The sequence below is a fragment of the Lepidothrix coronata genome, unplaced genomic scaffold (genome assembly GCF_001604755.1).
Source record: "Lepidothrix coronata isolate B3197 unplaced genomic scaffold, Lepidothrix_coronata-1.0 Scaffold96, whole genome shotgun sequence".
Classification (NCBI taxonomy): domain Eukaryota; kingdom Metazoa; phylum Chordata; class Aves; order Passeriformes; family Pipridae; genus Lepidothrix; species Lepidothrix coronata.
The window spans coordinates 365,068-392,434 of NW_016690276.1; the positions used below are offsets into that span (position 1 = coordinate 365,068).

Consider the following 27,367-nt stretch of genomic DNA (forward strand, 5'->3'; position numbering starts at 1 on the left):
AAAACCAAATTGCCTCAGTGCTCTTCACCCACGTCCTGAAGCTTTTAGCAAAACCAGACATGCTTTTGAGTCTCCAACAAAAGCCAAACTCCAGTGCATTTCCCAGGGATTGAAATTTTATTGCAATCATTTTGCACTAGTACTACTGTTATTTCTGCTTGAGAGATAAATTTATTATGCTTTCTGATGGATTTTTACATCTTAAATAACATATAAAGTATGGTCATTATTTGACAGGGATAGGCTATTGGAAAGTAATAAATGGAGTCAAACAGGGACCCTTTCTTCCCTAAACATTTTCTTTGGATAGACAAGTGTATGTTCTCTTTCCAATAATTTGAAGTTTTCAATGCAGGTATACTGCTATATCTGTAGGAGAGATTTGATCTGTGATCATTGAGACATAGTTCACTTTTGGGTAGTATTAGTAAAAATAATTGCAATGTCAGTTCTGTACCTGAATTACTTGTGATAGATATACTTCTGGATTAGGTAGTCTGCACTCTGAAATAATGAGAAATGTCAGGTTTTGGTTAAAAAATGAGAAGTGAAATATCTCTGCAGGTTATTATCAGTTTGAGAAATTGTGGTTCTTCTCCATTATTCCCTCCACTATTGTTGAATTGTCCAATTTAAGTGAATAACAGTGCATTCTTTCTAGAAACTGTTGGTGGGAGCCAAGGAAATAAAATGTATTAGAGGGATCTATTACATAAAGGACACCTGCATATAATAGCCATTGGCAAAGTTGAGAGACAATAGCCAGGAATCAAATTCACCAAATGGAGGAGGTTTTCTCCTTTGTTTTTCAAAAGTCTGTACTATATATACTGAGCAACACAGTCCTACTAGAAAATTCCTGCTTTTGTACCATCCCTGCCAATATTCTTAACAAAGCAGTCTCACAGGTTGGACACATTTAGCTTTCATTGAAACTCATAAAGCTGCTATTTCAATCTCTTGTAATCATGCATGAGCAACTGTAGAAAGCATTTTACATTGTGCATGTCACATTTGTAAAAAGGAGAACTGTATTTTAATTTCTCAGAATTTAAATTTTTCCATATGTCCTGCAAAATTAGCTTTAATTTCTATCCCTTTTTTAAAAGAGTGCTTTAAAACATCACCTTCCACACTGACTGGATAAAAGGCAGGGATAATTCAGAATTTTGCAAGTCTTTTCTCACCTGTTCTCATTGGCTGGATCCCTATGAGATCTCATTGCAGCAACTTTTGGGGGGTTTCGTTTGTGCACTTTGTTACTGAAGCAACTAGGTATTTGCTGAAATTGATACTTGTCTTTGACAGCCACTTCTTTAGTGTCTATAAATATGCTCAAATGATTTCTAGTCAGCAGTACTCAGGCTCTGGTCATTTCAAAGCAAGAGTTTTTGTATAAGTCAGCCTGCAAATGGGATGTTTGTAGAAAATACTTTATTCCCTGGTTTGCTTATTCTGCTTATTCCTTCAAGATTTTTTGCCTTTTGGCATAGATCTACAACTACCTGAAAGAAGCTTGTAGCCAGGTGGGAGTCGGGCTCTTCTCCCAGGAGGACAAGAGGGCATGGTCTTAAACTGTGCCAGGGGAGGTTTAGGTTGAATATTAGGAAAACATTTTTTACAGAGAGAGTAATCAGACATTGGAACGGGCTGCCCAGGGATGTGGTGGATTCACTGTCCCTGGAGGTTTTTAAGATGAGACTGGATGTGGCACTTAGTGCCATGGTCTAGTAACCATGGCGGTGTTGGATCAAGGGTTGGACTCGATGATCTTGGAGGTCTTTTCCAGCCCAGACAATTCTATGATTCTATGATTTGTTCCAGCATCCCAAGCATCCTCTCTTTGGGAAGAAAAATTTCAGATCCTGCAAAAAGTCCCTGTTAGGAAAGTAGACTAAACAAGGGTGTACTACCTGGAAGGATCTATGGGGCTCTTCTTCTGTCTCAGCAGCATCCCACCCCAGTGCTGCAACGTCTCATTGGGCTGAATTACTCACATGACCCACTGGAAATACAAATCTCACAACTTTACAGGCTTCAACAGCTTTAGGCCAGTTCTGATTACATATTCAGATGAAGTATAATAGTGAGATTTAAGAAAGAAAATGCTGTTTTTTAATGATAGCTAATCTGTATGCTACAGAACTTGTTTAAATACCCTAAGCAATTAATCAGTTGCCAGGTTTCAATGTTTAGGTTCCAGCTGCCCTTGTGGCACAAGAAGGCAGTATATTTCTAAATGAGGAACAATCTCCTTTTCTCTCTTTTATGTGTTAGACAGGCCAAACTGTCATGCTTAATTCATCTCTAATGAAAATGTATTTATATGTTCTTATTATGTAAGTGAATTTAGGACTTGGTCTGTACCCAGAGAAGAAAGGAAATCAACAACTCTTTTTTGGGCTAAGATCTTCTTGTGCTGTGTGCCAAGTCTTATTATGAAGCTTTTTTTTTTTTTAATGGCCACATTTCAAAGCCTAGTAGAACAGAGATTATAATAAAAAACATTCCAAGGGTCAACTTTCTTAACAGTGCTGAGCGTTGCTCTTGCACGGAATTTAATTTTCTCTCATCAACTTGCACATTGCCACAGTATGTTCTGTTTGTCTTTTTTATTTACGTGAACAAATTTCAGAATAGCTGGAGTATGCTGGCATGATGAGATGAACATAAAATGTCATCCACCACCTTACATACTTTGCATTGTCTTTTTGTTGTTATTCCTTAGAGGTAGTGCTGCTGCTCTGTTAAATAGGATTTTAGTCATTCCTAGTACTTTTTCATTCTACTTTACTTAATGATCCATGTCAGCTAGTAGATCCTTGTTTGGAACAAAATAAAATAAAATTGATTTTCCTGGTTGTATTAAATTTCTTTTACAACATAAAAGCGACCAATTTGGTCCTTATCTGGAGTGGCAAAGGCTGAGCTGGTGCTTGGGTAGAACCATAGCAGCTGAGACCCTCTGAGATGAGGTGAGGGTGCAGGTTAGCAGATTCACATGCCTTTACCCCTCCAAGAAAGAGGCCAGGAAATTTCCCCTAGTGTGCTTTCTCCCACACTGCCTTGACTGGGGCAGAGGCAGTTCTTCAAACTGAAGAAAATTCTGTCCTTAACATAGGAACAGGAACTGGAGATGGAAAAGGCTTGTTAGATCACTCAGTTTATTTCCCTGACTGACAAAGTAGATCTGTCTCTGTCTTTCCCAGTGCTTCATCCATCCTCTGCATTTCCCTGTGCTTCTGCTGTCTTGGGGTTTTTTTCAAAGTGGAATGAATCAAGTATTTTATCTAGTCATTAATAAGAAAAATTTCACTCTCCCATGGCACTCCTGTCTTTCTTGCTACAGGAAATATTATATTATTGGTTTACCCAAGTTTCAGTGCATTGTACTCCCTAATGGTGATCTTTTAGGCAACAACTACCTAATTTATGTTAGATGAGTGCTATCCATTTGTGCAGTGCCCATCACTGTACTGTCAAGCACCAAAGTGACAGCTTTCTTTTCTCTTTCAGTATGCACAGTGAGTTGGCATGATTTATGACTGTCAGCTCTATTCCTAATACATACACTTGTGCATGGGGATATGTTCATTTAAACAAGTTGCAGCATTTTACAGAGCTTGCTGATTTTACTCTGTATCAGTGTTTTTTGGGCATGTGATAAGATAGGCTTTTCTGTAATTTCTCAAATTCCCAGCTTTTTGAAAAAAGGCAAGTGGGGAACAACTAACCAACCCATGCAAATGCAACTGGTCACTGTAGTTACAAAGAAACCCTGGTGTCACCACACAGGAAGGTCTGCCAGCAGATTTGTAGCCTACAACTGCTCCTCGGCCTGGTCTGCATGAGATCCCTGCAAGAACAAAGCCCCTGAGTGAGCTGGAGCATTCCTACCCTGGAGACCCCATAATATAGGGTTTGCGATAGGCTAATGTCACTTTGCCTCCCTCCCTGCTTGCTTCATCCCAGATCAAGGCTCCTCAGCCAGGGCAGAGCTGATCACTGCTATGTTTATTCCTCTCTGATTTCTGCTAGTGGTTAATAAAAACACCTCTCAGTGCCAGTGCTCTGCTTACTGCAGTTTAAATGTGTTGCCTTACTTCAGCTTTAGTATCCTCACTGTTGAAAACCACCCCCAATTAAGGCAGGAGATTATTCCAACATACAGAGTTTTGTTGGCATAATGTTTACTGTCAATATGCAGACTCCTTTGGCTCACAAAATACATCACATGTAAAAATGTCATCTCTGATTCCCTGCAAAATATCTGTTTTCTGTACAAAGGTAGTTACTAATTTCAAACCAGCTGAAATGATGCCTAATGATGGCCTTCTCTTAATTTTTGACAAGTGATGGCCTGATTGGAACTAACTTTACATAGCTTCAAATGTGAAATTTAGTTGCAATCCATTTCCGTTTCTTCAATTCCTCCAAAGACAGTGCCAGAGACCATTTTATTTTCTGGACCTTTAGCAACACAGAAATCACAAGGCCAGAGCAATGCAAAAAGGGGTATCTTGAAAACTCTCAGCACATGATGCTTGAGTCTGCATCTGAAACAGTAGCTAACCCTCACACCTACTATATAGGTAAAAGCAAGGCAAGACAAATGGGCCTGGCATGTGGCAGGGCTGAAGCAGGCAGCAGGCAGGAGTGACACTGATGGGAAGTAGAGATTGCATATATTAGCTAAGCCAAGCTTTCAGGATGGTTTTTTTTTTGGTTGTTTTTCCTGTTAAGATGACTGAGCGAGGAAAAAGAGGTCGCTTTCCTTGCCCCTGTGCCTGGATGATAGATGTGTGGACAGCTGCATGAATTTGGAATTGTTTCGCCCCAGTGGGCACACTTACACCTCACCATGCTCACCAGGTCAGCTTCTCCTGAGCAGGGATTTATTCTGTCTCATTCAGCACATCCCTGCAGTGCCACAGCCTCCTCTCCCTCTAGCTGCACTTTTTGGGAGCTGTGCTAGTGTGCTGCAGACGCCATCCCTCCCCGAGAGTGGAGGCATGTGAAGCTGAGCCTGCATTCCTCCTCTCCTCCCTGGTTTTGGGCTGATTAGTACTGCAACCTTGTTCTTGCAGTTGCACCACTGCTCAGTTCTGCGCAGTGAAGCATTTTATGGGTTTGTCCATTTTCAGCAGCAGGAGCTGTTTTCTGTTTTAAAGGGTGATTTCATATGTTTCAGTTATTTTCTGGGCATAGCAGATATTTCTAGCCATTCATCCATGAAGCCATCGGTTAGACTATTATTTCTTTGTCTTGCCTTCAGCCTCTTAGTGGAAGGGTTCCATTTTATTTCATCTTAATTTTCTTTATTTTTTGTTTTGCACATGACCTTAATACTTGATTAAATTAAACATCCTTTGTCCTACCAAAGTCTTTCAATCTCAACAGAATTAGACCTTTAGTGAGTTATTACAGAAGCAAAGCCTTTACCTCAAAGTAAGTGATTTCCTGCCTTTCTATGTTTTCCTGCCAGAAGCAATGAAAAAAACCACAAGAGACAGGAATAATGCAGTCATATTTAGTGAACGTCAAAAGTAGAGCCTGTGTTATTTACACTCTATCTTATTAAACTGAACTGAATGTTTGCTTGACATCTACCTTTGTGTACCAGGCCTTATTCTGATGGCAGAAAGCAAATAAAAAAAAAATCTGGAAATTCGGAGAACGGTGATTTACAAATTGGTTGGACCTAGGTGCTAGTGCTTGTCCAGATCCTGCTTTTCTTCACTAAAACTTTGGTGGTGGCTTTGCACTGAGCTCTCCACAACACATATTTTGGTTTGAGTAAGAAAACTTTAATGAGTGCAAACTTCTGCTCTTCCCCATCCCAAAATGTAGTTCCCCTTGGATTCAAAACACATGCTCTTTCTCCTTGCCTGATCTCTGTAGTTGAGTTTTGCATCATCTACCCAATGTTTGCCAGTGGACCACAGGGTAATTTCTTCCTGAAGTTTCCCAGCAGGTTATTCTTCTCTTCTAGCAGGAATGTCCCTGCCTGCACCACTTCACCCAGCAAGATTTCTTACCTACAAAATAAAGGTGATGAAGTACGTCTTGCCAAGCTAAGGGTAATCTTTCCTCCTCTGCTTTACTATCCCAGCCTGCCACCCAGTTGCAGTTCCTCAGACAGATTTCTGATGGCCACCACTGCAGCTACTCTCCTGGGCTGGAGGAGGAGCAGCCAGAACCCAACTGAACTGGGAAGCAAAGAGCTTTTCACACCTCGTAGCATTATAGGGGGACATTTGAAGTCATTTGAAGTAATTTGAAAAGAAACCAGGGAAGAGGAGCACAAAGATGTCAAAGAAAACTATATCTTTACCCTTCTAGCTCAAACAATAAGGTGAAGTATTTGATCATATTAGGTTGTATTTAAATCTGAATATTATTTTTAAATCTTTTTAGTGACTGATGCCACTAGGGAAGTGTACACTTAATGTAATGTAGAATTTGGACTCTTAACAGAACTTTACAATTTCACTGATTTTCCTTTTCATTTCAGTCTTACTGTCTGTCTTTCTGCTGGGTGTTTACGTAACACTTGAAATTTTGACAGATCTTTATGCATTTGATCTATGAAGACATATTCTCCTCCCCAACAACAAACATAGCTGTTGGCTGCAAACTAAGAAAGCTCTGCCATAGATAAATTTGCTGGTTCCCCCTTCATTTTGTCCTGCATAAAGGCCTTCACTGAGAAATGTCACTCACCTCTAAATCAAAATTGACCACTCTCCCTACTGACTGCAGATGGAGACCACTTCAGCTTTGCATCTCCCTTGTTGCCCGTGGAGTGAGAAATTTCCCAACACCTCCCCATGTCCCCACACACTGATGAGTATGCAGCATCTCCATTGCAGTCCCTTCATTCCCAGGATGCTGCTGATCCCTACAATCCCGGCTGGATGGGTGGCAGTGGGTCACCATCCCACAGGAAGGGAGCAGAAGGTGCACACAGGCTTTTCCACCTGTGAGGTAGCCACCAGGAGCTAGCTTTTTGAACCAGACCCTTTCCAGTGACTCTGCTGCACTGGCAAGGTGTTCCCGGATGGTAGCTCACCATGAGTTCCCTCCTGCTCACCTCCTATTTAACTGCTCTTTCCTTCTTCCCTTTTCTGCAGCTGGTAGATGTGCCAGTTCCCTGTCACCCTCAAGACACTTGTATGATTTTGGAGAGGTGGGACAGGGAGAAGGAAGCAGCAATCGAACCCCAGACAGATCCTGCATTACTTGGGCTGTTTCTCCTGGCTTCATCAGCCCTGTGGCTGCTCACGTGTCTCTATCCCACTGCCTCCCCACTCACAGCGGTTTGATATTTTCTCCTCTGGCCCAAGGGTTTTTCTCTTTGTAATTCGCTTTTCACTTCAAACCTTGTGAAGGATAGACAGCATGCCTCTGAGCTCGGTCTGAATGGTGCACGAGGCTTTGAATCTCTAACAAGCAGCTGGCTGCAGCTCTGAATATGATCTAATAGGGAGCAACATGCCCAGCAAACTCCTGCCACATTCACTTGAAGCAGAAGAGATTTGTATGTACATGCTTTTGCTGAAAGACGATATTATGTGGAGCATGCAAAGTATCGACTGCTATCCATTTTTAGAGTCATTGTTCAAGAGAAAATTAGCATCACGGAAAAGACAGTGGGAGATTTTTCCTTCTCCCCTCCCCTGCCTCCCCTGGTACAGTGTCTTTATTCTGGCTTCTCTAGTTCTCTTTGTCTTACTGGCATACTGGTCTTCTAACTGCCCTTTGTTTCATTTATATTGAAATCAGCTGGCAGAAGACAAAGTTCACAGTGTATATTTAGAGCACATGTTTTTGAGACCGTTAATTATTATTTTCCTCCATCTTTCCTGGGAAGCTGCTAGTGATTTGTTTTCAGGTTCATTTCATGAGTGTTTACTGTCATTTACCCTGAACTCTGGTCTTTTCCTTTCTCTTCCTGTCCCTCAAAATGTTGACCACATGCTGGCTCTGCTTTGCATTTCTGTATCTGAGTTTGTATTTTAATATTCATTAGGTATTTGTACTGACAGCCCATCAATACATTAAATTTGTATATATGCAGCTAACAAGTATGGTACATGCTTAACTGACTTATAACAACATTAAAACAGACAGACACAACAGATTGCCTCAGCAGGGTTTAATAAACTCTACTTATCCACAGTCCCTCTGAAAAACAGACACAGAACTGCAATATACAGTGCTCCCTGGAATAATAAGATAAACAGTAAACACGCTAAGCTAAACATGTTTTGTTCTTCTGATGAGAAAATTAAACTTTCTTCCATCACAGAAAGCTACTTCTGTGGCGTCTATTCTTATAAAAAACTAGGCTGTCAGTTATCAATTACCATGCATTTTAATTCAAGAAAATATTTAATGAACATCAAATAATACTGGAGTTGATAAAAGACATGCACAGTTATGCATTACTCTACTCATTCTCATGCAATGCTTTGAAGGTACTGAGATCTCTGCAAGCAATTAGTATCATCATTAGAATATCAAATTTTTCTGCTCATTAATGCTAATATGATTAAAATGAGAGCTTTTTTGAATAAGAGGTATTATCTCTTCCCTATGCAAGCAAGAAAGCCTCTCTTCTAAAACAGGCAGACGAAAACAGGCAGAAAATCATGTCAGGTGATAGGAGAAGAGAGTTTCTCGGTTTGTTCCTTTGCAAATGTAACTATCTCCCATCCAGAAATTTCCAGCAAAAATCTCCTGCCTTGCCTCTTGGAGGGAGAACAGACCCACTATTTCATTACATGCATCAGAGCTGTCTTTTTAATCCTTTTAATATGAAATGTAGTATATGTGTAATATATTTTAATTATATATCCTGTTTCTCTGTACTCAAAAACTGTGTGATTAAAAATGCACAAAAGTGCTATAATAGACCATAGCCATTAAAAAAAACATAAGTGGAAAGGGTTATAAAATGCAGTATTTATCTAACATTTTTCAGCTTTATCCTGAAGCACGTGCTGGTGTGATTAACTTTTCTGATGTGACTCATTCTTTGACACCAGTAGAGTTATTAAAGAAGCTTCTTATCCTGCATTAGGGCATTAGAAGTGCTCACACCCCCCTCATCAATTAAACCACGATGATCCCTCTCCAAGCACTTCTTTCTAAGGACTTGGATGAGAGTATAGTTGCTGCTGTGATGGGATGCACTTGGAAGAGTTTTGCAAAAAGCACAGGGCTTGACACAATCCCCTAACCAGCACTGCCCTTCACATTGCTTTTGATGACCCAGCAGTCAGCTCCAGCCACCGAGGAGCACAAAGCAAATAAGCAGGACAGCACGCTGCCAGAGGGGAAGCCAGGTTAATGTACTTACACAGGTGAGAATAAACATAGAGAGCTTTTAAGTATGGTCCAAGTAGCAACAGTCTCCAAGCAGCAAGTTACTCAGGCACTAGAGACGCTAGCATCCTCCATGAGGACATGGGGATTCTCCCCCAGAATTAGGAGAATCCTTAGCAACACATCTAAACATCCTTTTTAAAATAATGATTTCTTTTAATTTTTTGTTGTTGTTGTTTTCACTTGATCTCTCTGTATCTATTTGCGGTAGAGAGTTGTTGACTTGTTTTCATTGCTTAAAATATTCAAGCTATTTTAACTTTCTCTCTTCGTTAATAAACAGTATAAAGCATCTGCGAAACTGGCACTCGATGTAGCAGCAGTACCTTGGCGATGTCAGATGACTCTTTAACATCAGATTTTGCTCATTTTCATAAGGACAGAAAAATCAGCAGCATTTGAGCTGTTCTTGCATGGGTAATGTCGTTGTGATCCATTTGAGGCATCTTCTCCAATGGAGAGAGTGAAAAGCTGCCCGTTAGAAATCAGAGGTAACTTCTCGTGGCATGACCAGACTTTATATTCCTCGTATTTACATATATTTACAGTTTTTTAAAAGGAGATGAGAAGAGACCCTTGCTATTAACATCTCCCCAAATTTGTTTCTTTGTGGCCTCCTCCCAACTCTGCACCATCTCTCCTTTCCAGGTCACATCCAACCTTACTGACACCCAAAGCCAGAGCTATGGAGGTGAGACACTGGCAATGGGATTGGAGGACCCAAGAGAAAATTGCTAGTTTATTAGAAATACCTGTGCATTTTTACTAATAACCTTATCCCCCCCAAGACCATAAAGATATGTTGGGTGGTCCGCAATTACCATTGCTTGTATGAATCTTTAAGATCATCCCAATTTCTTCTCCCTGTGGTTTTTATTTCTTGTGGACAGTCTGCAAATTTATAGGCAGGCAGAACCCAAGAGTCCAAGCTCTGGGCCAGGCAGTAATTTTCTTTCTCATAAACTGTCTCTTACCAACCAACCTTCATAAAAGATGTACAGATCTGGAAGTGCTGGTGCTTTTAATTCATTAGAAGATATGTTTCATTTCTGATGTGGTGTTAGAAATAACCCCAAAAGATAAAAGGGATTAAGAGATAGCTGGTTTTTTTATTATTATTATTAATATTTACAAATACTAGGGTGTAAAGCTCAATGTAAAAACTTGGAACTAGGATACATAAGTGGTGAAACTGCCCCAGAGGTGGAGAAGTATGAAAGCTTAACAAAGCTAAAATATATTGCAAATATCTCTGGTTCAGGCTTTCTTCTCCAGTTTGTACTGAAAGGTAAACAAGGTGACCTCAGACTTTTCTAATGAAGAGGTGGTAGTTCCCAGGAATACTGCTGCATATCACATTGCTGCTAGAACTTGTCTTATTCCTTCTTATTGAGTACTTTGCCAATAACCACCCAGGTAGTTTGGTAACTGCCCCATCTAAGCTGTCAGACAGCTATTGTGAGAGGAAATTCATAGATAAATGCCCTCAGAACCACCCATTTGTTGCCACACATTGCTGGGGACTGACTGAGCCAGCAGGGACACATTGAGACTTTTCATGCTTCCCCTTCATTTTCCTCATTTTCCTCTGCAGCAGTTTGGAGGCAGCAAACGAGCTAAACAGTGCTCCCTTGAGCTGTGCCTGGCTCCACTGCAATTTTTTTGTCTAGAAAGGTCTAAAAGCTTCTCTAAATGCCCATTCCTCATTTTCCAAATGGAAGATGATGACAAACAGTGATCAAGTTTGTGTGCTGGAGGAGGCAGTATAGGCAGGCATTTCCCTTCTAGTGGTGTTCTGGTGAGGCTGTCACACTGCTACAGCGATGTCATGTTCCAGAAGGGAAGTTTTCACCTGAAGTTTTTTTCACCAGCCCCTAGAACAGTTGTTTGGTTTTTTTTTTAACTTGTTAAGCCCAAACCTATGTTCTTGCTGTCTTTCAATTTGCAGAATTAGATCTGCTTTTTGCTATTACATTTAAGCAAAACCTTGCATTGTTTCCAGTATTGGTTTTAAAAACTAATATTATTAGAAACCTTAGTTTACTATAGTCTACTTTCCTCCCAACAGCTTTGTTGTTGATCTTTTCTGTCATATGCATACTGTGTATTTCATTCATGCTATTTTTCTATAAAGCTTTCATATGTGATTTGGGAGGAAGAACCATATCATGCTGCTTAAGCAAATTGGGCTTTAGGACTGCTATGCATTCCTCTGGTGAGCTATAATCACCCTGACTGTGTCACGGAGCCTGTCTGATTGGGACTGGGGGGCTCAATAATGAATCTTGAATCTTCTTTATCTTTGAATGAGTCCAGATGCTTTGTAAGATAGCAGTTCTGTTCTCCCTCCTTTCCCCTTTTTTTAATCTCTCTCTTTTTTTTTTTTAATGTCAGAATGAATTGATCCCAGGCTGCTCCTCTATACTCTGACACTCCTGAATATGGAAGTGTCACTGTAAAATGAACCGTAGCAAATCCTTAATAAGCTACCTTCAGAGAGAGTTATAGTTTTTGACATTTAGTTATAGATTTATCCCTTGTGCAGGAAGCCTCATTCATTTCATGCATGCTAACCATGGTAGAGAAAAGTCATTATTAAGTATTTTTCATACTTTGGTCTATTGAACAGCCACATCACATGCACTGCTAGGCTCTTGCAGGCAGCAAGAGCAGGAAACACAAGAAAGGACAGAAGAAATGGAGATACTGTATGAAACCCATGGGCCAAATTCCTTTTAAAGAATAATAGTTTTAGGGTGCTTTTCCCATCAGACTGGTTTGGCATCAATGCTGCATATTCAGAAAGATGCTGCCAGTTATTGAGTCTTATTGATTCGGGTTAGATCATGGCTCTGCATTGACTTCTGTGAACCCAACACTGATAGCAGCTGATAGTAAATAAAAACTATTATGTATTTTTTAAAAAAATGTTTACATGTTATGTATTAATTTATTTCACATAGTACTTTTTATCATTTTAATAATAGTAAAAAAGAGGTAACATAATGATCACTAATAACAATTTTTCTCTTCAATTTGTTGATATTATGTAATTCATAAACATTCATTTACAATAAATACACTGAATAGATACTGTAAAAAACCCATTAATTCATTCAGCAAATCTCAGTTTTTATATAATGCTGAGATTTGAAAGTTCCACTTATAAAACCCCCCAGCATCCTGGTCTCTTAGATAAAAAAATGCCTGTAAACAATACTGCCATGTTCACCCTTTCTGTTTTTAAAGTGATGCTGGGCACAGTAATTTTAAAGTGATGCTTTGTACGTGACCAAAAAACCTGACCCAGAACCTACTTATTACTTTGTTCACTTTGGTACACATAACACTAAATATGTCATCGTAAGTAAAACCCATCTGAAAGGGAAAGAGCTGCTCCTTTGTCCAAGGAGCGTGATCAGAAAAACATGACTATTTTCTTCCAGTAAGAAAGAAAACGTTCAGAAGGTGCAATGCCTAGTCTGATGTTAACTGTGCTCACCTTTCGTTCTTAGCAGTGAGCAAATCTCACTTAGAAAATTGCAAAATTTCTGTTCCAACTTAACTAGTATGATTAAAGGAATGGAAGTCACTTCAGATACTAATATTTTTTGCAAGATATTCATTCAGTGGGTTAGTAGTGTTGTTATCAACTGTCTCTCTCTTCTCCAAAGATATTATACTTTATATTTTCAAAATCAGGTATAGCAGGGTATTTGCAGAAGCAGCACCAAGGCTTATACAAAGCAATGCATGCATAAGGTAAAATGAAAACTACTGCCAGTGCAGTTCTGGGTCTTCTATGCAGGCATGGTGGACATCATTATGAGACCCAGAGAGACTGATTTTGGTATGTAGTCAGACCATCAGGTGCTCAACCAATACCTCCTGTGTTTACATGAAGGTGCACAGCCCCTGGTCACAGCAGTTTGCATCTGTGTGCGAACTGGACTGAAAATGCCAAGCCCAAGCCCTGGATGGTGAGATACCAGGGCAAGTTAGTGTGGAGGTACCTGATGCTGTTCTTTATTAGCAGCTGGGGAGGCCAGCTGCAATCCTGCAGGCTGATAAACCCAGGTACCTGCTCTACAGGAGCAAGCCTGATGCCAAACACCTGCCAGGAATAACCTCGACAGCATCAAACTTCGAAAGTTTAACCATAAAAGTTAAGTAGAGGTGTTATTTATCTCCCCAGATAAAGATAACTTGCGAAGTACAAGGCTGAGCTGAATTTTTGAGAAGGAAAAAACCTCCTAATTGCATAGTTAGACTTGCAACTGATGAAAGGGCAATGCTGTGCAAAGCATGGCTAAGCAAAAAAAAAAACCAAAAAAATTGATTAAATGCTTATCTACCTGATAAATAAGACTGAAGGATCAGCGTATTTCAGGGAAATACAAGTTTATTAATACTAAGAAAGACATAAACTTTAATGTCATTGGATTAGCAATAAATATTGTCACCATCAGACTATATTTTTTTAATGCTACTTTCTAGGTTTTTGTTAGTGTCTTGGCATTAATTCCTCATCTGATCCTGTGAATTAATTTTATGCAAGTCTTTGTGACAATTTGGAGTAGTTATAGTAATTTTCAAGTAGATACTAATTTTATCGACCTATTGGGTAGTTAAATCTAATTTCAACTAAAATCAGTAATTAGGTATTTATCAATTTCAGTCAGAGCAGTTTCTTACCAGATATGATCCTGATCTCTGCTTGTGTGTATTTATTGTACCCTAAATTAGGCTATTAAATACACAGAGATGCACTTAAGATAATGGTTGTCCTACATCTCACACAAGTGTAGGTTAGAGCAAAACTTTGATTAGTTAAAGAGTTCTGCCAAGCTGCTGCATATGTCACAGATGGACACTGAACCTCTCTGGGGCCTGGATACATTGGAAGTCTCACCAAAGATATTTGGGGCAGGATTCTTTAGAGAGACCAAAAATCCATTAAAAAATCAATTCATGTGTGTCTCTAGATTACAATGCTACAGATGTAGGGTTATAATAGGGTTACACTTCACCTGGAGATGAGGATATATAAGTATGCCTATACATTTTGGCTCAACAAAAATATTTATGTTTTGCACAAAATAGTGTTTTTAATTTAAGAGTTTTAGTTAAGGCTGATTCTTTATGGTAACCAGAATTTTTAACAGCATGTTTGGTCCTGATACATGGATGTATTTGTCAAACATGTCATGCAGATCTATCAACCGTCTTTTACAAGGTCAGCTTTTTTTTTTCTACCCTACCTTTGTTATACAAGCTGCTGGTAACCAAATCATCTGAGTGAGGGCTGGAAGTGGGGCATATGTGGCTGTGTGCTAGGATGCCCCTTGCTGTGTATTAGAAAAGTGAGAGCACTCGGCTCCCAGGGCACTCAGAGTACGAAGTGGTGATTTTTGTCCCTAAGGAGGGAGAGGGGAAGGAGAAAGGAGGTTTGGTGCCATGCTTCCTTTTGGGGACCTCCATTCTTGCTGACCTGCTCTTACTCACCATCCTGTTAAAAACATTCAGGTGTTAAAGTGATCTTTTACACGTTCGGGGCCAGAGAGCCCCAGGTTTGGGTACTCCAGTAACGCGAAGAAAAGCCTAATAAGTGTATTTCAACTGACAGGTAACAGTTGCGTTTTATTTAAAAATTATAAGCAAAAAACCTAAATGCTTTGTCAGAGGCATTCATTAAAGTAGCTGTGTGTTTCCAGCTATGGAAATTGGGTGCTCACTGAAGTTGCCTTCCCCACCAGCCTTTGCAGACTGATGTCTTTTTCTCCCTCCTTAAAAGGCCTAATTATGCCGTAGGCAGCTACCTTGTTCTGTTCAGTCTCGTATTCTGCCACATTACCATTAGAAGCAGAAAGAACTAATTAAATAAGTATACTAAATGACTATTTTCTCATTCATTTATTCTCTGTCCAACCTCATCGTGTATTCTCTTTTAGTCAGGGGATAGATAGAGGAAGGCAGACCCTTTTTTACATCAGTTCTCAGGGGCTTAGGCTGCTGTTAGGACTACTGCAGTTATATATAGGTTATTTTTCAATTCCTTCTATATTCTCAGATTAAAATTCAGTCCCTTGGCATATACTGTCTTCTACTTAAAGGCATCAGAGGAAGCCAAAATGTAATCCTGCTTAACTCCCACTTTGTTTCAACACATTAAAACTTCAGGTGTAAAAGAATACTGGGATTCTTTAACAAAGACTTATAGGGTCAAACCAAACTCAGCAGCCTGTCCCTGATGCTGGTCATGCTTGCAGTTTACCAAGCATATTAAAACAGCTGATGCTTTGTGGATTTGTACTGCTCTTCTGTGGGAAGAAAAGGAGTTGTAGACAACAGCAGACATCCCATTTCCCCACCAACTCCTGTTTCTCCCATTAGCCCAAGGAGGGAGAATGAACATCAGTCTGCAAAAGGAAAGACCCTTTGGCAAGGAGCAGGCTCCCGTGAGCTCATGGGCATTCCCATTCTGCTTCATGTCTGAGCAAAGGGCAGCTCATATTATTTTAAGCCTCTCTTGGGATGTCAGGAGCAGAAGGTAGATGATACCCATCAAGACATTAGGACACAGGGCTCCACACACTGTGTAAAACACAGTTCTGAAAACTATGTAATTTATCAGGCAGATGTAATTCCATCAAGGGGTTCTGGAGATGGTGCAAGCCACATCATCCAATTATAACCTGGAAATTCAGTTACTGTGCCTGCAGGAGCAAATACTGCTCTTATATCCTACAGTGTGATTCTGCAAATCTTGTTTTGATGGAAGTAGTGCTGCCCTCCTCCCCCTCAGTGCAGTTGCAGAAGTATTTTGGGGATGCATTTTGGTGGAACACAGGCCGTATTAAAAATATTACTACCTTATGCGACAGAAGGCTAAGGTGAATGGAGTGCAATTTTCCCCCCATGAGCTCTTTACTTAAATTTCATTGTCACAGGTTTAGTACTCAGTTCAGTGCAGTGCAGGCAACACAGCCAGGAAAGCAGAAGGGTTAATTAGATACGATATGCTGGCTTTAGTACAAAATACACAGAGCTTGATTGGCTTAAGCAAACATTTGTGTTTGATTAGAGTCTGGATGTCCTAATATAGAGAGACTGTGTTGCAATAGAAAAGATGATACAGATTGAATTCATGTCAATCTGAAAAGTTTTTTTTAATAAGAATGAGAAGTGTGGAATTATCCTAAGATTGAACCTCTGTGTGGGTGAGGGTAGAGTTTGTTTTAGATGTGTTTTACAGTGTACTGTGAAGGATTTTGCTGGATTTGCTGTTAATGTGTTATTCCAAAGGAAATATTAATGCTCTTAGGAGCAAGTTTTAAACCTCTAATATGTAAAAACAACTCCCAAAGTACTAATTTGGCATTACACAAGAGTCATACTTAATCTCTAGAGCGTATTGTATTTCTTTATGATTGCACATGTTGACAAATGCTATCTAAAATATTAATTTATTTTGTGAGCAATATATTTTTATTTCATTTAAATAATCAACATCTGTCTGTCTAGTCTGAGAAAATGCTGTCTCTGGCTTTTTAATATTAAAATTCCCTTGCTTCAGTCACAATACTGTCAGTCCTGATACCTGAACTGAAGGCAGTTTAACTGAGTTTTATAATATCTGTGTCTTTATGTGAGCTGTCTCCACTCTGGTCAGGGCATTGGAGGTCCTTTAGTATTTGCCTTAAGATGAAGAAACACCCTAGAGGTCAAGACCAAATTTTTTCCTCATCTTGTAGGATGCACTTCAGAAACCCCCCACCACTCTGATTTTTATGGACACCTCAGAGTGCTTCCAGATGCAGGAAAAGAGCAGTAAAAGCCTGGTTATCAGCTGTGGTACTAAGCCACAGCACAACCGTTGGCCCATCAGGCCCCACGCAACTCTCTTATGCTGCCACTGCCTTTAGCTACGTGGGATAAATAAAGTGGATGGGGTTTAGTTCTAGCTGGCTTGTGTGTAGCTTCTTCGATGTCAGACTTTGCGATCCCATACTGAGCTTTTACACTTGTGTGTTGAGCTTTTAGAAGAAGATAATATTTTTTTTCCTAAACTTCTGCGTGTTTGAATTAAAAATATTTGAGTGAGGCAATGAAGGTTTGGTCTCAGCTGAGAACGTAGAAAACTACAGGTAGACTTAGCAGTCTGCACTCTCGCTTGAATTCATTGCAAGTGAAAGGCATGCACTGCCTTGCCTTGCTAACTATGGATGGATTGGTACCAGTGAGGGGATGTGTCCCACAGGCCGTCCGCAGACTCTGAGCTGTCAAACGTACCCTGAGGAGCAGCTCAGGAGTAGCTCCTTCGCAAGCAGTGGTGACCCTGCACATGGTGCACTGTGCCATGGGGTCTGCTCCTGCCTCTGCGCCTGCAGTGGAGCTTCACGCTGGCTTTGGGCATCGGCTGGGTAGAGAGCAGGTTTGCAAACTGGAGTTCCCATTTGCTGAAAGCAAAACTGGAGCAGAAAAGGCTACCTTAGAGTCTTTACTGCATGTCTTACATCAAGTGTGATAAAAGCTGTAAAAGACCAGGGAAGAGGGGATGGTGAGCTGATCTTTGAGCACTGAACATCCTGCTTGTTCAGATGGGGATGAGGCCATCTTCAGCCCTCTTGGATGAAGTAATTTTGGGACTACACAGGACTTCAAATCCAATTTAAGGGCAGAGAGATTGCTGCTTTTGGAAAGCTATCCTGTGTGCTAAATGCCCTGTTAAAATACAAAGCTCCTCCCAAACAAAAGATCATTTTACTTTTACAGTGTTTTTTACAACCTCTGCAGTGTTTGGTACCCTCAATGGTTTTACATCCCCCTTGTCATTGCCTTGAGTTTATTGGCCATAATAATATTTATGAACAGTGCAGACTTGGTGCTCTGAACACAGAGTCAGCTTGCCATCATCAAGGGTGATTCACAGGATCGATTTTGTAATGTGATAATATTTGATAGTAAAACAGGACTCATATTCTTTATTAGTCACAATTTTTCACACTCTGAACTGTTCTGATCAGCCTTCTTTATTTCACTAAGATTTCATTCAAAATGATTTTTGCTTGTTGGTGTTTCAGATCTCCTAGTATCTTGAAAAATGATTTTGGTTCATTTTTGCCTTTTACAGGGGTATATATCTCGCTGTATCAGATGTAGTTCTCCAATCCCATTCTCCCATGGAAAGGTCTGCTCTGAAGATCTAAGATGAGAATGTGGGGAGAGGGAAGAAAACTCACACATTTTATACGATAAAGCAAATAATTTAATAAACGGCAAAGTGGAGCATAGCTTCCCCTCCCCTGCTATCTCAGATGATCCACCAACTCAACTGTAGTTGGCAGGATGGATGGAAAAAAGTGCGCAGGAAGAGAGGAAGACTGTTATGCAAGGGGCTACATCCCAAAGGTCAGAAAAGAGGCATGGGGAGATAAAAAAAGAGTGGTGTTTTATTGTTTGATGATTTAACCAGGCTCCTCAGCAGTCTGTAAGTGCTGCAGACTCATGCTCAGCAGTTTACTCCTTTAAATTCTGCCCCAATTAGCATAGGCTACCTCCATCTTCCCTGGCTTCTCTCTGCCTTTCCTCTCGTTAGCAGCCTGCGTTAATGAGGAGGCACTGTTTCAGGAACAAAAGTGGAATAGGATGAAAAGCCCAAATGCTGTTTTCCTTTAGTGCTTCTCGTGCAGGGGCACAAACCCTCACTTAGGCCTTGCCACATCCAGGTATTTGCTCATCTCTTAGGTTTATTTTTAGTCTCATTGCCCTGTGGAGAGTGTAGTGGCCTCTTGCATGAGATTGCAGGAAAACCCACAGGTCGGGAGCTACTCTACTTCTCCTTGTTTTATTTCTGTGTGTGGTTGTTGCTTCTGGCCTGTATGGAAGTCCCCTGTATGTCTGGAACAAAGTTTGGGCTTTCTCCAAAAATACTTCAGATGTTGTGTAACTCCACTTTCACATCGATAAAATGGATGAAGCTCTTTTTATCCTTCCTTCATTCCACATCAAGCATCCCTCTGTCTCTGTCAAAACCTAAGCACAAGTGAAGATGTCTCCCACAGAGGACCTCTTTATAACCATAGCAACTCCATCAGCAGCTCCTGGTCATATTGCAGAGCTGCTTGTCAGGGAAGACAGGTTTTCTTGCTCAGAGGGGGCACCTGTAATTGTATTTTCCCTCTCTGTAATGAAAGCAGGATAAAAGCACGTTCAAGGCTCATGATTGCTGTTTCTTGGACATGTGATGACTCTTTAAAAAACAGACAGACTGGAATAATGATTGGAATAATATGAATGAGTGGGGAAATGCAATTTCCAAACACAGCAGTCATATTGCAAAAGCAGCTGATGATTCATGAGCATTAGCAAAGTGTTTTGACCATCTTTTCAAATTACATTAATATTGCTAGTGCTCTTGCAGTGGCTGAGAACCTTTTATTGCATTCATTACCCTTTTAAAAAGCAATATTAAGACTGTTTTCCAGAATAAGGGTGGAGTGTATCATAGCTGTTGTTCAGGCAATACATAGTTCGGTGAGGTGTGTTGCTTATTCCGGCATTGACTGCTTTTGTATTAGGTCTCTGAAAATTAGCTATAAAATGACACTTCTGAGTCCCATGTTTATAATTTTTAAAATTTTCAAATCAGTGATATTCATGTTTCAAACAGGTGTATTTCTTTGCTTCCCGAGCCAGCTCAGTGCTAACTTAGCATCACGGTTAATAAAGTGTCTCCAAACTGCATCTTGCCTTGAGTGCACTCCCCTTTCTTTTGCCATGTATGGGAGCCCTGCATTCAGGTTGCTACAACACACCTTCATCTAAATGACTCTGTGTGTGTGTAAAGATTATTTCTCAAAAGTTTTCGTGTTCTTATTTAACTTGATTCACTCTGAAGTGGAATAAAGTGCATAGAAACGAGACATTTGTAGTCCTTGTGGCTTGGTTTTGCAGTTAGTCCTCATAGAAATTGTGAAATTGTTGAGACGATTTCAAGAGGGAAAAGGAGACAAAATACACTGGGATGGTGACATAAACCTCTTTTTTATTCAGAAATTGGCCCAAAAAGGAATGATAAATATTGATATAAAAAGGCAAATAAAATTTTTTCTATTAAAAAATACTTTTAAATCTAGTTGTTCTTTATTTCAACTTAAAAAAATGGAAGTTCTTAGGTGCTTAAGTCTATAACAAAGCATTTTACTCTAGGCCAGATGAAATATTTTTTTAGAAATGAAATTAACTTTTTCTATTACAAGTAATAGAAAAATTAATTACATGGAGAGTCCTGAGGAGAAATAATGGGAATTGAATATGCAAGTTTTATGCTATTGAGCAGGGGAAAAAGGACTTGTTGTTTCTCTATGCAACAGTGGTGGCATTTTTATTGGTCATTAATACTAAGTTTATTTCTGGTACAGATACATCATAAAAATTCAGAACTATATAAGCAGTCTGAAATCTGAGAACCGTGATTATCATGAAAGATGTCAGAAGCTCAAGCTATTCAGTTTATCAAAATGAGAGGGAAAAGGTGATCAGTTCTGGTGTGATTATAGTGTGATTACATGGGAAGAAAAAAATTGATAATAGGGTGCTTTAATTTAGAAAAGCATAGCAAAATCTGAAGGTTGGAAATAGCAGCCAGGTGAATTCAGTCATGAGTTAAAGCTTGGGTTTATGTTTTTCTTTTGAACATGAAGCAGATCATCTTGAGTGCCATTACGCAGCATGTGCAGGATAACCAGTGGATCAGGCCCAGCCAGCCTGAGTTTATGAAAGGCAGGTCCTGCTTGACCAACCTGATCTCCTTCTATGACAGGGTGACCTACTTAATGGATGAGGGAAAGGCTGTGGATGTAGTCTACCTGGACTTTACTGAAGCCTTTGACACTGTCTCTTACAGCGTTTTTTTGTTTTGTTTGTTGGCACGTTTTACTTTTCAAAATAATCATTGTTTATTGCTAAAACTTAAATTTTTGACTGAAGGAAGAATGACCAGACTTGATTAATGATTTAAGAGACTGTCTTCTCAATTTTGGAGATAGGTTTTTTAAGTTTTTCTTGAACAGAAAGAAAGAAATTTATGTCAACATTATACTGACCTAATTTTAATTTCCAACATTTGAACCCAGTTTTCTAGAGTTGAGAATCAGGCTTTGCAGTATCTCTAAGTTTTTTTGCAGAAACACTTTCCACAATGATATTTATGGATCAAGACAGGAGTGTAGATACAGCCTATTGGTTGTTCATTGTATTTGAATGAGGACATAGAAACTCTGAAGGGAATTAGGTTTTTGTAGTGGAAATGTATTTTTCCCTGGCAGCACAGAATAAAAGATCGATTTGTACTTTGCATTGTCTCCTCTTCAACAAGGTTGCAAATCAGGCTTTCCTATATGAGAGCACAGGATGGCTGTTCCCTGGTAAAGAACTGAATCTGTATTTCTTGGTTATTACTTCTGAATCTTTAACAAGGAGCCAGCTCTTCTACAGATGGTAATATTCAAAAATACTACACCCATCCCTAGGAAAAAAATGTTGCAAGAAAACCATGACTGCAAGTGCATGAACAAAAATGGGAATTGCAAGTATGAGCAGCTCTATTTGAACAAAAAGAGGAATTGCGAGTATGAGCATTCTCATTTAACTGATGTTACACAAGCCACCATATGACTAAAACATTGCACTAAAATTATCAAAAATTGACCCAAACTATCTTCTCTGAAATTGGCAATTATATATGCCAAGCTGGGTGCTGAAAATACAATTTGTAGTCATTATTTTAACATTGCAGCATTATATTTTCCAGTATTTTCTGAAAGCTCAGCTTACATAGCTCAAATTTGGATTCACATTTGAGTGTAATATTTCTACATAAAGTAGATCAGCTTCTGGCAGCACTTGAATTAATGGTGGCTTATGTATTTTTACCAGGAGCAGTAAATCCTGCCTTCATTGTCACAGTTGACACTGTGCATTGTGTAAGATCACAATATTTAGAAAGCGCCTTGACATTTGCATGGAATAGTTAGATTTCCTATTTATGTTGCACCACAGATAGCTTTTATCAAAAAGAATCCTGAACAGATGTTAGGGAGGTGAATTAATACATATTTTTTTTACGTAGATAAATTAAGAGAATTGCAACTACTTCACCAAGTGGTGCTTAAGTTCAGAAATAAATCTTATTATGCTTTGTCCATATCAATAATGGGTCCACAGTGGGTGATGCATTCTTGACAGAAAAGGAAATGTCTTTGTCATAAGTTGTCTTGTGAACTTGAAGTGGGACACTGAGAGAAAAACCTAATTAATGAAAATTGAGTGGAAAAGCACCTTAGGGCCTAACTTTTCTTGTTAGGTTCAGGAGGGGCACTTTTTCAACACAGTGCTGCACCTGAAATTCTGTCTGCCTCTCATGAAGGTGGAAATCCTGTTTCTGTTATCTCTGAGGGTCTGCCAGGGATGAGTGGCTTGAGATTCTCGTGTGGGATCTATGCCCACGACAGTGCCACGGTCATGCCTTTCATGTGTGCCAGTTGGGAAAGGCTTTTCTGAGCAGGGTGACCCGACTTCAGACCTTCCACAAGTCTGAAAGCTGCCAGTATGTTTCCATGAGGCTCACTGTTCTTTGGACAGCCTTTCTGATGATAGCTTTGGTCACCTTTGTGTCCAAATGCAAGGATCCTTTCTTCTCGTGGTGCAACAGGGGATATACTTCAGCCTAGCTCCTTGGATGTAGAAAGTGTGGATCACTAAGCCTGACTACAAGCCTGCTGGGAAATATACTTTAGGCCTCCTTTAGTTGCTTCTGTGGCACTCTACAGTGACACTTTGGAAAGCTTCAAGAGTACTTTTGGCACCAATATTGGGACCATCCATCCAGCATCCTCCCACGGATATACCCCCAGAACATCAGATCTGTGCTTCAGCCCTCTCTTCATTTTGACAGAAAGTCTTTGTGAGCTATTGGGGCAAACAAGAAATACTTTTCAGCTGCAATGAGTAGTAAAGTCAGACAATACCTCCAACTTCCTGTTTGGGATATTACAGATAATCCTGGGAAGTTGTGGCTTTGCCCTTCAGCACTGGTGTTCCTTTCTGTCCCATCTACATCCAAGCAAGTGGATGAAGCGTGTTCTCTGCCAGCTAAAGTCTGCTGGAAGTTGAGAACTTTCTGGTAATGTTGATTACTAGACTAAACTGGTGGCAACAAAACGCCTTTTCCAAACTGTGAAGTGCTCTGAATCTTCAAGTAGCTTCCAATTTTTGAGTCACTTCAGTGTTTTTTAGGAATCTTCATAGCTGTCACATCTTCTCATTCTAATCACGTACATGACAATGGGTTCCTCAAAGCTATTATTGTGCATTTCAATCTTTGTAAAAGAATATCTCTTTTATAAACTGCCCTTGTACATTTCAAGAGCAACTGTTGATCAGAAACACCTCCCATGTAAAGATTTCAGCTTAAGGCTTGCATGAATCTTCCAGCCTGTGTATCCTCTTTAAGTTTTATGAGATAGCCTCAAGTCTCAGAGTTAATCCGATACTCTCCAAGGCTTGACCCCCCGCACAGGAGAAGCATAGTTTTATGCAAAATCTGAAAAGGACAGGTTCTTCTTCTTCTAAAACAATAACCCTAATAAAGACTTTGAGTATCTACAATACAGCAGGAAAAAAATGTAGCAGATGACTGCTTTTAATGCTGTTTCTCTTAGGCTATGAGCTGTGTAGTATCTTCAGTGTAGTATCTTCAGAATCTGCTGCAGGTCTCCTTGGACAGAGCCACATAGGCATCCAGTATGTTAAGATGCCCTTAATGAATTTCTGAACATGCAAAGCAACACCTTTGTTCTATGTGACTTCAGCTGATGTGATTTTTTCAGAATTAACATCTTTCTAGGACAAAGCTGCTGCATAATTAAGACATTTATTTTTTCTATAGTTGCCTTTTATCTTATTTTTCTAGCTAGATTTTTTTTTTTTTTTACTATTAGGTTTTTGAAATTAAACACATTAGAAAATCTTTTGGAAGGTGCTAATAAGGAAAACTGAGCAACTGTTGAGTGCTGAAATGAGTCAGCTGAGGGATGCTTTTGCTTAACTTATCCCAGTGGAAACAGATAATAATCTAGCGAATAAGAAAGACTCCATGTTTGAAAGGCCATGGTCTCCATTCTTAATGAAGTATCTGTGCTGGGGACCTTTTCTGAACCAGTGTCTTGTCAGATGCAAACCATAAAGGCAACGAGCTAAGCAACATAGCTATGGCTGCACTGCTTGTTATCTCTGCACAGTGGGTACTGTATGTTGGAGGAAAATCTGGTGCTGTCAGTACAGCTTCCTATGGCTGCTCTTCCCACCTGCCCCTTGTAACCAGGAGGGAGATAGGCAGTTGTTCTGTGTTTTCTGTCAAGGTCAGTAATTACCTGGAGCTCATGTTGTATGAGCGCTAGGAGACAGGGACCTCTCTCTCAGAGCTTCTCAAAAGATTTGTGTGTGTTAAATCGTTCCTATAAACCATGGCAGCCTAATTAAGAGCCTGTTGTACCTTATCATATTTGATGGCTCCTGAGGTGAGGTAAGGGCTTTACACCTCATTTGCTGTTCTTAGCATTTCAGTGGGGTAGGATGGGTAGGGGACTGTGCTGTACAGGTTAAGAGGAGCTGTTGTAAGTAATTACAAGGGGAAAAATAGCTTTGCTGCTTGACTGCCACGTGTGGTATTGCATGCTCCATAAAGATGATGGAATTTGCCTGCTACTCTGCTCTAACAGGGCCATCTTCATGTGTCTGGTGGTCTCAGTACTGGGATCTCATATTATACCAAAGCAAAAAACTCTTGCACAAGAAATGTTTGTCTCTCTTTAAACAGCATCTGCACATGAGGAAATGTTATAACATGTTCTCCCTGTGATCTAGTTGCACTCCCTTTGAGGTGCTTCTGTTCCCCAAATCTGCTGCCACTCTGCTGGCTGCAATATAGTGACATACAAAATAGTCAGTGATTCAGTGACAGGCAGAGCTTGTTCTAGTGATTAGAGATAGACTGGGTCGTGTTTATGATGTGCCAAGAAAGGTAAAATTGCCCAAACCTATGGTGTATTTTTGCAAAAGCCTGAGATGCTCATGTTATTTAGCTGCTTTGAAAAATACTGCCTGAAATTCTCATCTTGGAAGATAATGTGCTGATGTTATGTGCTCTGTGTCAGTATGAAAAGAAATTAAATTCATTACATTTTAAGGCCCAGTGACTAACAAGCTATGTGCCATTTTTACATGTCTCTGTGGAGCTCATGAGCACCTGTCTCTCCAGTGCCACTTACCAGGTAACTGGTTTTTATCAGACTGCCATAAAAGCCCTCATACATAATTTACTGCGATAGAAGGCAGGGAGACTAAAATTATCCCATTTACCTTCCTTGGCTACTTACCCATGTTGTCACCATTCCCTCTCCAGCTGAATGAGGTCAATCAGCTTGACAACCCCATCCCCTCCACTAAACCTTTAATTGTGGAGAGCAGCTGCAATAAGGCACAGGAGGTCAACATCTCCTTGACAGTGAATTAAACACTGGATGTCCATGGGTCCATGAGCCCTGGTTAGGGAAAGATTTGCTGTTGACCCTGCAAGCACCATGCCTCCGTAGTGTGCCCAGCCTCCCAACCTGGGGACATCTCCCTCAGGTAAGGGAGATTTTTCCAGGATTAGTGCCAAAGGTTCCTGTCCTCTACCAGGATTTCCTTCCCCTGTTGTGGGTGGCCTTTATTAAACATCCTGTCTCAGCTCAGCCACTCAATTATCTCTACCAGCCAAATCACCTCCTGATAGATGCTCTGCTGTCTGCCAGGTATTTGCAGTCTCCACTCATGTCCCATCTTTGCATCTCTTTCCTACATATAGGATTGCTTGTCTTAGCCTCAGCTCATTTGTCTTCTAACCTCTCTTAGCTTTGTGTATGACCTATTTTGCCTCATTTTTAATCTGTGATCTATAAAGCAGAAGGCAATTGATATTATGAGGTAAACAGGGCTGTATTACATCCCCCATATTTGCAAGCTGAAGAGAAATAGTGGTGGTCTAAAACACTGCACACCCCAAAGCTGTGAATCGGAGACCCAAAAACAGATACTGGCTTTTCAAAAGAAATACATTTAAGGAAAAGGAAATTCATTTTTCATTTTCCTCTCTGGTGTTCAAGCATCTTAGGGTGATACTGTGGCAGTTCTACCCCACAGCAAGGCAGACTGCAAGTAGTGAACAGCTAACAAAATGCAAACCTGAAATTTTGTTTGGCCTTTCTCAGCACGTACTTTAGTGAAAAGGCTTTATTAGGAGACTTGAACATGCTGCCAATGCAAAGGATCAGTGTGTCCAAGGAGCCATGGAGATTTCTCCATGTGTTTAGACTTCAAGTAAGCCTGTGATCTTAATCTCTCCCTTGAAAGCAGAGCCCTTCTTCTGACTTAAAAATCTAAGCAGACAAGCAAAGCTCAGGTATTCCAGAACCCACTGTTACTGTGGCCACTTTTCTCTTTCTAGCCCCAGGGCCATGCACAGGACTGGGAAGACAGGTAATAGTCGCAAATGCAAACCAGGTTTGTGTCCTCTGAGCAAAAATCACAAAAAAACCCTCGCAAACACAGTGTGTCCTAAAAATTATTTTAAAATTAAATGTGAATCTCTATTTCTACTGAACTCCCCTATCAGCTGGTGAGTCTTCACTTGGCATTTGTTCTTTGCTTTGTTTATTTAAGAAAAATAATCAAAGAACAAGCTGTAACTTTGAACTTCCTTCTGAACTCTAAAAGGTTTCACTTAAAACCTGGTTAAACTCAAAGCTTTCAGTAAAAATAAATTAAAAAAATCAGGTATACAGTGTTAAATATTAATTCAATTTGCAAATATGTGCACAGTCTTAAGGAGCTTATCCATCAGGAAAAGAAGTAAAACTTGACTTCTCTTGTAGAT

At 40.0% G+C, this 27,367-nt stretch overlaps 1 protein-coding gene across 1 annotated transcript in view; it reads left to right on the top strand.

Moving 5' to 3' along the window:
- LOC108500870 (glutamate receptor ionotropic, delta-2) overlaps nucleotides 1–27,367 on the top strand; it is a gene marked incomplete at its 5' end in the record, with an annotated part of 287,748 nt that overhangs the window by 240,288 nt on the left and 20,093 nt on the right. The window lies entirely within an intron of this gene.